The sequence below is a fragment of the Sorghum bicolor genome, chromosome 2 (genome assembly GCF_000003195.3).
Source record: "Sorghum bicolor cultivar BTx623 chromosome 2, Sorghum_bicolor_NCBIv3, whole genome shotgun sequence".
NCBI lineage: Eukaryota > Viridiplantae > Streptophyta > Magnoliopsida > Poales > Poaceae > Sorghum > Sorghum bicolor.
This window is the reverse complement of record NC_012871.2, coordinates 12,919,424-12,929,913: the sequence shown is the minus strand read 5'-3', so window position 1 is coordinate 12,929,913 and position 10,490 is coordinate 12,919,424.

Here is a 10,490-nt window from a genome sequence, read left to right as displayed (position 1 = left end):
TATTCCTTCTATGACCTTCCGTCCGTTTTCGGTGTTAAGTGGAAGGTAAAAAGACCATAATACCTCTGGCATGAATTTTTTTTCACAAAGTTTGGTTTGTTTCTTATATAAATGAAATTTTTGAGCACATACCGTACTGTACTGTGATGCTATCTAAATATTTATTGTGATCCAAATATGTACTGTTATAATATCTAAATTGTCAATTTATTTGACAATTACTCAAAATATATAAGAAACAAACCAAACTTTGCGAATTTTTTGATGTTAGGGGCATTATGGTCTTTGTACCCTCCACTTAACACCGTTAAGTACTGAAAACGGACGACAGACCATGGAAGGAATAAAAGTTCATTTGAGAGCGGGAAGTTCAAGAAAAACATATAAGGAAGAGTCATTTTTTTAGACCATACAAGTAAATATTGTTCTCGCTCGCCCCCCTCCTCCTACGCGACCGCTCGTGCGGCCTTTCCTTAACGAACACGAACGTCATCGATCTGCTGACGCTCGACCCGCACAAGCACATTACGGCGGTGGCCTATTTTGGCAGCCCGTGGCCTCGTCCGATATGACTTTGGAAGTTTTAGCGTGGGCAGAGAGTTATAATTAGTAGCATCCATTGTGTGCTACATTTTTTTTTGTACGGCACCAATAGATCCGTGTAGGCAACTTGGAGCATCTTTGCGTGACTACATGGCAGTGTGAGGCATGACACCTCGACGAGAAGCAAGGCATGCCATGAAGGTGTTCGTCGGTATGCTCCAAAGTGATGCCGTTATCACTACATAGAAAACTGCTTGTAGGAAGGAGGATTTTTCTTAGGGCTGCTAGAGCTGGAGCCACCTCTACAGTAGGCTTACTCGGGCCCAACAGAGTAGCCGTCCGTACAAATGACACAGTCAGTCGCCCCTACAGATAGGGTGATTTATAGGAACGGCTTAATCACTAGCCGCCCCTAATGTTTGATTTGTAGGGGTGATTATAGCCGCTCCTCCTGGAGCCATTTGCAGGGGCAGCTCAATCACTAACCACCCCTACAAATGCCTGACGTATATATAGCAGCCATTACTTTCTTTGACTTCAATGATGTCGAGACATGCTTTCACCTCGGATCAATGGAAATGAATCTAATTCGCACATGGTGTCTGTAAGTACTTGCCCTCTCGATATGATATGAATGTAAATTACTTAGATTTTGTTGTAACCCACGTCATGATTTATAGAATGCAAGCACGCATTGCGAAAAAATGCCAAGCCTGAAAGTCAGGTATTACCCCAAAAAGTGAAAGCTGGATTGCAAAGAGTTGGCTGCTGGAAGGACAGTTGCGGAGAAAGAGAACATCCGGATAAAGAAAATAAGGCAAGAATCCCTTAAGGTTGTGGCATACATTGACGTATCTTTTATGTATCTCCAACATAACGAAGTCATATGGGTACCATACAACTTCAAGTAAGTTTGACTGTATACTTAAAAGCTTTGTTCAATATATTTTTGTTCGATACAAAATAGCTTATCTGAGTAAGTTATACTTATCCTATACAAATTGGTTGCTGCATGAATTTAATCATAGAATAATCAGATAAGCTATCAAAGCTATATGTTCAATAAGTATAACTTACTTTGGCACTCCATTACATGCTTGTCTATAGCATTACTTAACATTTCCATATGCAAAACACACACAGTTTCTCAAGCAAAGGCCTAGGAGTCTACATTGTGGATATTACATATGTTGTATGATGAGTAACGCTGCTGCCTACAGGAGAGACCCTTGTTTGGTAAGTTGAATCTCTTCGCTCATAGTATAAAAACTTAGCTTATGTTACGAAATATTAGACCTAAACTCGTTCTCTTATAGTGGAAAGAAGAGAAAAATAGAAGAGACACATACAAGGATGATCAACTCTTAGAGCTCGTCGTGAGTCGTGACCTTTGTAACTTCATATTGGACAAGATTGTGCATGTCAAAGGCACTTACCATGTGAGCTTCTGATTTAGGTTGTAGTCCTAAGTACCAACACCTTCAAGAGATTGAAAAGCTAGCCCTAGGCCGTTGATAACAATGTGCATGCAATTTGACTTGTGGAACGGCTTGAATTTGTGAATTATGATTATGTAATGATGGATTATACTCCCTCCATACTAAAAAAGTTGACGTTCTGGAATCCCGTGTACATTTTGCAAAACTTGTCGTTCTGTGGTGGCAGCTGCTGGCGCGGACGGGGATACCTCTGTGCTCACGTCCTTTTGGTCTGCCAAGAGCGGCGTCTGTTCGGCTGGACGCTGCACCCGCATCCCTTGCAAGCTGCACGCGCTCACGTCCGTTTCCTCTGCCAAGCGCGGTGTCTGTTCAGCTGGCCACTGCACGCGCTCGCGTCCCTTGCAGGCCACCTAGCTGCTAGCATGTAAAATAAAGTAACAAGCAAAACTGAGTGGCTGCTGCCAGGGCTCGAACCTAGGATGCAACGCTCTAGTTGCTAGGCAGGGTGTGTTTGGTTCCCTTCTCATCCCAACCAGGCCAGCTCTAGGGAGCCAGGCTGCTTTTGGCCTGGCTGGATACATGCTAGAAGCCTAGTTTGGTTGCATGCATATGTGGAGCCAGGCTCTGATTAGATGTTGTTTGGTTGCCTGTATGAAGGTAAGTTGTATGAGATAAAAATATTATAAGATTGTGATTATAATTTTTATTTTTGTACGAATACACTCTTATAGGTCTTATTTTATCTAATTATATCTTAATCAACTTTAAAGTATACTAATATCACTTGATATTTACTAATCACGCACTAATACACAATTAGCCACGTAAACGGCTGCATCTGCCCAGCCTGGCTGGCCAGGAACGGCCGATTTGGGCGTTCCTCCTCAGCCTGGCTGAGGGCTCCTTTTTGCATGCCCAGAGCCTGGCCCAAACCTGCATGCAGGCAACCAAACAGGGCCACGCTGCATTCCGAGATGCATGTATGGTCTCATGCGGCCAACCAAATAGCCCCCTAGTTTATTTTCTTGTACAGAGAGCTTCGGCTACCATATTTATTAGGGGCAAACATGGAAAACTAACCCCTAATTAATCACTCCTTGGTTAGCACAATCATGTCCTAAATGTCAAGAATTATGGGTATGGAGGGAGTATATATTGTTGTGAATTGGACTTGTATATGTAATGCAATTGTGTTTGTGGATGCATATATGTTGTGCTCAAATTTGAATTTGAATTATATATACGTTGTGATTAGATTATATATTTGTTTTTTTATGAAAAATATATTGCAGGGGCGGTTGTAGATTGAACCATCCCTACAAATGGATTTATAAGAGCACCTCCAACAACTCCCCTATCCCCAATCCGTTATATTGGGGGAGTTGGCTCAAAATCTCAGCTCCAACAGACCCCTCTTCTCATCCCCATAAATTGGTGATCACCAAAAACAAGCCCAACTCCCCTCAAATAAAGGGGGAGATGCAACTCCCCCGATACTATAGGTGCACGCACAACCGTCACTGTCCAGTTTTTTCTTTCGCCCGCGCGTACCTCGGAGCTCGCCGGCCGAGCATGGCTTGCCGCTTGCTGCCCACCGCCTGAGCGCCCGTGGTTGCCGCCATCGCTCGTGGAAGTTCTGTGGAGGGGTAGCGACCGTTCAGCCGAAGAAAGAATCGAGGAAGGGCTGCATGTCAAGGACTCGAGGAGTGTGCCAAATCCAGATCTGAGGAGGAGGAGGAGGAAGTGTGTGCATGGCAGATGCGAGGAGGAGAGGGGAGGCCACGACAGGCGGGGTCCTGCTCAGGCCGTGCTCATGCTCAATGGGTGTGGGGAGCAATGGGGAGTGCTTGTGCTCGATGGGTGGGGAGTGGCAGGCTGTGCTCGAGTGCTAGAGAGAGGAAAGAGTCGCTGCATAGACAGAGAGAGAGGAAAGAAAAGAAAAGATGAAGAGAAAAAAAATAAAAAATTATAATCTGACAGGTGGACCTTTGTATTGGGGGAGATTATTGGTGATCTGTTGGAGACATCTCCCCCCCAATAATCTAAAAAGTTGTATTGGTGATCACCAATATCATTCTATTGGGAATAAAATATTGGTGAGCTGTTGGAGATGCTCTAAGACGGCTAAAAACACCAGTCATCCCTAAAAGTCCATTTGTAGGGGTGGTCAGAGAACCGCCCCTACAAATACCTTTCTTGTAGAAACACCCTAGCAGGGGTAGCTAGACGAGCCACCCTTTCAAACCATCCCCAGCCACCCCTACAAATCATTCCTGTAGTAGTGCATACTTCATTGCTGACCTAATGACTAGCGACAGGTTAGAAAAAATAGTGAGCTTGTTTTAGAAAAGCTACTATGGAACTTTTGTACTTTGATAAGCTAAATTGTTTTGGAGAGCCAGTTTATGCACCTATCCAAATTTACCTATGCTCTTAGAGTTGCTCTTACAAAGAGATAAAGAGACCTCCGCCACAAGGTCCCAGAAGGCATGATCTTTTAAACTCATCAATGATTTGAGGAGGTCTAGCAGTAGCAAATCCCTCAAAGATTCTACAACATCTTGCATTGCATCGTCGTTGAGCTTCTCATCCTTCCCAACAAAAAATGCATTGTGCAAGGTGGGCATTTTGACAAAGCGAAGGCCTACCATGTAGGACTTACACTAGTATCTTGCTGTCATGGAAGGTTGTGAAGAGGGATGTATAGGAGGACATACCACGCCTTCTCCTTCCTAGTTGTGGTATACAGAGAAGACATCGCCTTTATCGGTGGATCCTTTGTTAGTTGGGGGACTTCTGCTTTGACCCATAGATTGTATGGCATCTTCGATGGTGATGAGAAAGATAGGGTCCTCAATTGTCACTTTTGAGGTAGCTTCCTCATCATTAGATACATCCTCCACCATAAGAATATCGCCTATAAGAGTGACAGCTCTAGTTATGTCTACTCTACTACTTGAATAGTTGGGGGTCTCCAAGGGCACCACAATCACGTGCAAGCCTCTACAAGGGAAGCGGGGATCAACTATGTTAGAGAGCACCAAATGGGAGAACATGGGCTGAAGAGCTAGACACAACAACAGAGGGATCCTCACTTGGAAGCTCCACATGCTTCAAGTGTGTGGCCACACGTGTAGCTACAAACTTGGTAGCTGAAATCTCATCTCTCAAAGGCCACACCAGATCCTCCAAATAGATGATGATCTGTTGTTCAAGCTCTGAGTGTAGGACTCCAACAATTAAAGGTGCAAGCATGGAACAGACATCGAGGTGCATGGTCATCATAGTCATGTACATGCTTCCCTCACAAAGCTTTGTGGAGACAAAGATATGGAACTGACTTGACAAACATCCACCCAACTACAAGCTAGTTGGGGATGTTAAAGATAGTGAGTTGGGAAGGATGGGCATAGGGTAGAGGAGAGAAATCAATCGGGGCAGTGCCACTCCCGATGCCTATATTGATGGCATCAAATACAATTGAATGAATCCCCTCACGAGCTAATTAGATGGTCTTGAGCAAGACAACACTAGCATATGCCATGAGAGCCTACTGCTTGAAGGCAAGGCTATGCTCAAACTTCACAGTGGTTGTGGAAGGTGACAACTGCTTGAAGCAATATGAGTGACTCTCTGAACCATCATTAGCTATCACAACTATCCTGCTGATGGAGGTGGAGGCGACATAGCCACAATTCACAAGTAGCTAGAAAATGCAGTTGGTAGTGAAGTTCCTGAGAATTGAGAGAAGCTTCCATAAAGTAGAGTTGCGGTAGGGATTGCTAAGAGGTGGAAATCTGATAGTGGAGGTGTGGGGGTATAAACCCCTATACCCTTACGGCTAGACTTGGGCCAGGAGGCTTGGCCCATTACGAGACAAGTTCAAGGCTTGATCCGACAGCTCGGAGTTTCACACAAGAAAACAAGACGTAGAGATCAAGCAGGATTCTAGTCGGTTATAGGAATTGATATCGAACTATCTATGGCAATTGTAACCGACTAGGATTAGTTTCCAGATTTGTAACCCTGCCCTCCGGACTATATAAGGAGAGGCAAGGGACCCCCCTAGGATATCATTATTCTCTCAACACAAATCAATACAACGAGACACAGGACGTAGGTGTTACGCCAGCTCGGCGGCCGAACCTGGATAAAAAGCTTGTCCGTGTCTCGGTCACCATCGAGTTCGTAGTTTGCGCACCGTCTACCGATAAACTACTACCGTGGGTATACCCCAAGGTAGACTGCCGACTAGCTTTCGTCGACAGTGGCGCGCCAGGAAGGGGGTGTGCGTACAACTTCTCCGGCGAACAAGATGGTCATCATTCCAGCTTCCGCGGCCGTGCCTGAAGGCCTCACGTTCACCGTCGGCCAGATCACGTAGACGACGCACGGCGGCGGTCTCACGACCACGGTTCCGGAAGGAACCCAGATCCAATCTGGGACGACGGCGGCATCGGCTCCAACCATGCAGATGCTGGCTCCGAGCACCTGACCACCGCTGCCGCACTACAAGGGAAAGAAGATCGATGGCTCGGATCTTCTCCGAGCCCTTGATCGCGCTGATTTCAAGCTTCTCGAAGCTTCCCGACTAGTAGATGGGATCTCGTGCCAGCCTGATCAAGCCACATCAATGGATTTTTTCAACTCCTACCGGCCAACTCGTGTCATCACACACGAACTGCTGGGAACGTCTCTGACGATAACCTCCACCCCCTCAGGACGGTCCGTCAAGCTCGAGGCTGATCCGGAGGAGGATTATCCTTGCGGCCTGAACAACTCGGCCTCTCTCTACTCGCGGCACGTCCAATCCCTCTTTAACGAGGCTGGTTGGTTGTCAAAGTGGAGCGGTCGACCAGCTCGTCACTGCGTCAACATGGTGACAATCCGAGAACTACCGGACGGCCAGGCTTCTAGCACAAATTCGAGCACTGGTTCCGTTCCCACTGAAGTCATAAACTCCGAGGACGAGGACTACGACCTGGATTTGCCACCATATCCTCCGGGTTTCTCTCGTTTCCCGGTCTTCCCACCCCGGTGAGGAGACCTCGTTTTCAACGTCAGCGCCGACGAACCGGTTGTCGATGGAGAAACTGACAAGGAGAGGCAGCTCCGCGAGCAGCGCAATGCTGACCGCGCCCGACGACGCGCGGGCGAGGAACGCCAGCTCCCGCCGCATAATCTCACCGATGCTTTCGACATGGTCGGGGATTAGCCAGTCTACAAAACGCCAAGCGCCAATGTGGCTGTCGCCATGGCCAATCTAGATCGACTCTCTGATAGTCCTGAATGCCAGGGGGTCCGATCCAGCGTTCGAGCACATATGATCGCCGCGATGGGTCAGACAGCCACTCTGCTCAAAAGAGTCCAAGCTATCTCCTATACAGAGGTCTCCTCCGACCAGACCCATCGCAGCCGGACCTCACCACAGCCCAGCAGGCACCACCACAGCCGTTCCCCCAACAATCATCGAAAAGATTCACGGCGTGACGACGGCGGTCGGGATGTTGGCGGTCACCACGAGCAGAATCACGGGCGTGGTCAAGAAGTAAACCAGCACAGGGATCTTCGATACAACATCCCTCCCAAAGACGCCCGGGACCTCATCAACAGGCGCACCACGGAGAGAGCAGTTCACAAAAACCTGCGTCGTATTGAGTATGACGCAACGCACGGTCCTCCGGGCCTGAGACAGTTCTCCTCTCACCTCCGCCAAGTCGTGTGGCCCCGCAATTTCAAGCTCGAAAAACTCAAAAAATACGACGGCAAGGAAAACCCAGAAAACTGGATCACCCTATACGAGATCGCCGTCCGGTCAGCAGCAGGAGATGAGCACGTCATGGCCAACTACTTCCCGGTCGTCCTCGACCAGGCTGGTCACCAGTGGCTCCTAGGCCTGCCCGAGGACTCCTTCGACTCCTGGGAAGAATTATGCCAAGTTTTCATCGACAATTTTATCGCTACCTGCGAACAGCCTAGGAACAAATACGACCTCAAAAGGATACGGGACACAAAAAACGAGCCACTGCGCGATTACATCCGATGATTGTCGGATATGCGCCTCAAGATCCCGAAAATTTCACACGACGAGGCCATATCTGCTTTCATAAAAGGGCGGCGCTTCCACGAAGCACTGAGGAACAAGCTACTGTGCAAAAGGCCAACAACGATGGCCGAGCTTCTTGCCACGGCCAAAAACTATGCCGACGCTGATGACGCAGAAAAACTCATCCGGGATGATGCGAGAGGACCCGACCAGCCTCCTCGGTGAGATGATAGTCATGGTCGCTTCGACAACAGGAACCATCGTCGCCTCGACAACCGCGATCATAGGGAAGGTTGGGACAGGCGGCGCGACAATCGCGACGATTTCAGAGGAAAGCGCCCCCGCGACCACGACCATGAAGTGAATACAGTCAAGCGCCCCAACGGGCGGCGGGACTACCAAGAAGACTACAACAAGACGTTGAAGGGACCATGCCAACTGCATCCAAAGTCCAACCACACCATGGAAGAATGCCGCGTCCTCAAAAGCATCTTTACGCGGCGGGCTGCTCAAGACGACCCCGCCAAGAAAAACGGGAAACAAGACGGGCGCGATCACGAAGACGAGGACGAGGACCAGGATAGGGACCCACGACACCAGTATGTCAGTCCCACCGATGTGGTCCACTCCATCTTTGGGGGCAGGGTTTCCATCGAGTCCAAGCGAGAAAGAAAGCTTCTAAAGAGAGCCTGCCTCAACATAGACAGCGCAGATGGTTTGATCGCTGATACGAAATTTGCCCCCTGGTCGCATAGAGAGATCTCCTTCAACATAAAGGACCAGTGGGCCGCCATCCCGGAGCTAGGACGTTTCCCCCTAATCCTGGATCCCTGCATTAACAGCATTAGATTCGAGCGTGTGCTCGTCGATGGGGGAAGCTCCATCAACATCCTCTTCTGCAATAGCCTGCCTGCTCTCAAGATAACTCCGGCATAGCTAAAGCCCTATGACGCTCAATTCTGGGGAGTCTTGCCAGGGCAAAGCTCAGTACCTCTCGGGCAGATAACTCTGCCTGTCCAGTTCGGAACATCCGACCACTTTCGAACAGAGTTCGTCAACTTCATGGTCGCTGACTTTGACGGGACCTACCACACGATATTGGGCCGACCATCGCTGACAAAATTCATGGCGGTCCCACACTACTCGTACTTGGTCCTTAAAATGCCCACGGAGAAGGGCGTCCTAACCGTCAGGGGTAATGTCTACACTGCATATACTTGCGAGGAAGAGAGCTTCAAGATCACTGAAGCAATCGATCTTTCAATTCGCATGGCAGAAACAACAGCCCAAGCTGCACAGCTCCCTCACGACCAGCTCCGACTACCCGAGCAGGAGACCGCCAGGAAGAATTCAAAATCCAAGGAGTACAAGGAAGTACAGCTGGTCAAAGGCAGCCCTGAGAAGACGGCCCTCATCGGGGCCAACCTGGATCCCAAATAGGAAGACGCGCTCGTTAGGTTTCTAAGGGACAACGTGAGCGTTTTCGCATGGAAACCCGCAGACATGCCAGGCGTCCCACGAAACCTGATCGAGCACTCCTTAAATGTCTCGAAGACCGCAAGACCCATCAAGCAAAAGCTGCGACGGTTCGCTCGTGACAAAAAGGAGGCTATTAGGACAGAAATAACATGACTTCTAGTAGCCGGATTCATAAAAGAAGTGTATCATCCCGATTGGCTTGCCAATCCAGTTCTTGTACGCAAAAAGAATAATGAATGGAGAATGTGCGTTGATTACACTGATCTCAATAAACACTGTCCTAAAGATCCTTTTGGTCTCCCTCGCATCGACGAGGTGGTCGACTCAACGGCCAGATGCGAAGTCCTCTCTTTTCTAGATTGCTACCCTGGTTATTACCAGATCTCGCTAAAGAAAGATGATCAGATCAAAACATCTTTCATTACTCCTTTTGGCGCATACTGCTACATGACCATGTCCTTTGGACTCAAGAACGCCGGAGCCACCTATCAACGGGCCATCCAGCAATGCCTCCACGACGAGATTCGTGATGACCTCGTCGAGGCTTGTGTAGACGACGGAACCTTTAAGGCACTAAACAAGTATAAGTGGAAGCTTAACCCCAAAAAGTGCATCTTTGGGGTCCCTTCTGGTCTACTACTCAGCAATGTCGTCAGCCGCGATGGCATACGACCGAATCCTTCAAAAGTAAAAGAAGTACTCGACATGCGACCACCTAAGAATGTCAAGGATATTCAGAAGCTCACCAGATGTATGGCCGCTCTCAGCCGCTTCATCTCAAGACTAGGAGAAAAAGGCCTTCCTTTCTTCAAACTCTTGAAGGCGTCGGAAAAATTCTCCTGGACAGAGGAAGCTGACGCTGCGTTCACCCAGCTCAAGACTTTCGTCACCTCTCCACCTGTCCTCACAGCGTCTCAGCCCAATGAAGATCTACTCCTTTACATTGCAGCAACCGACAGGGTGGTCTCCACGGCAATAGTGGT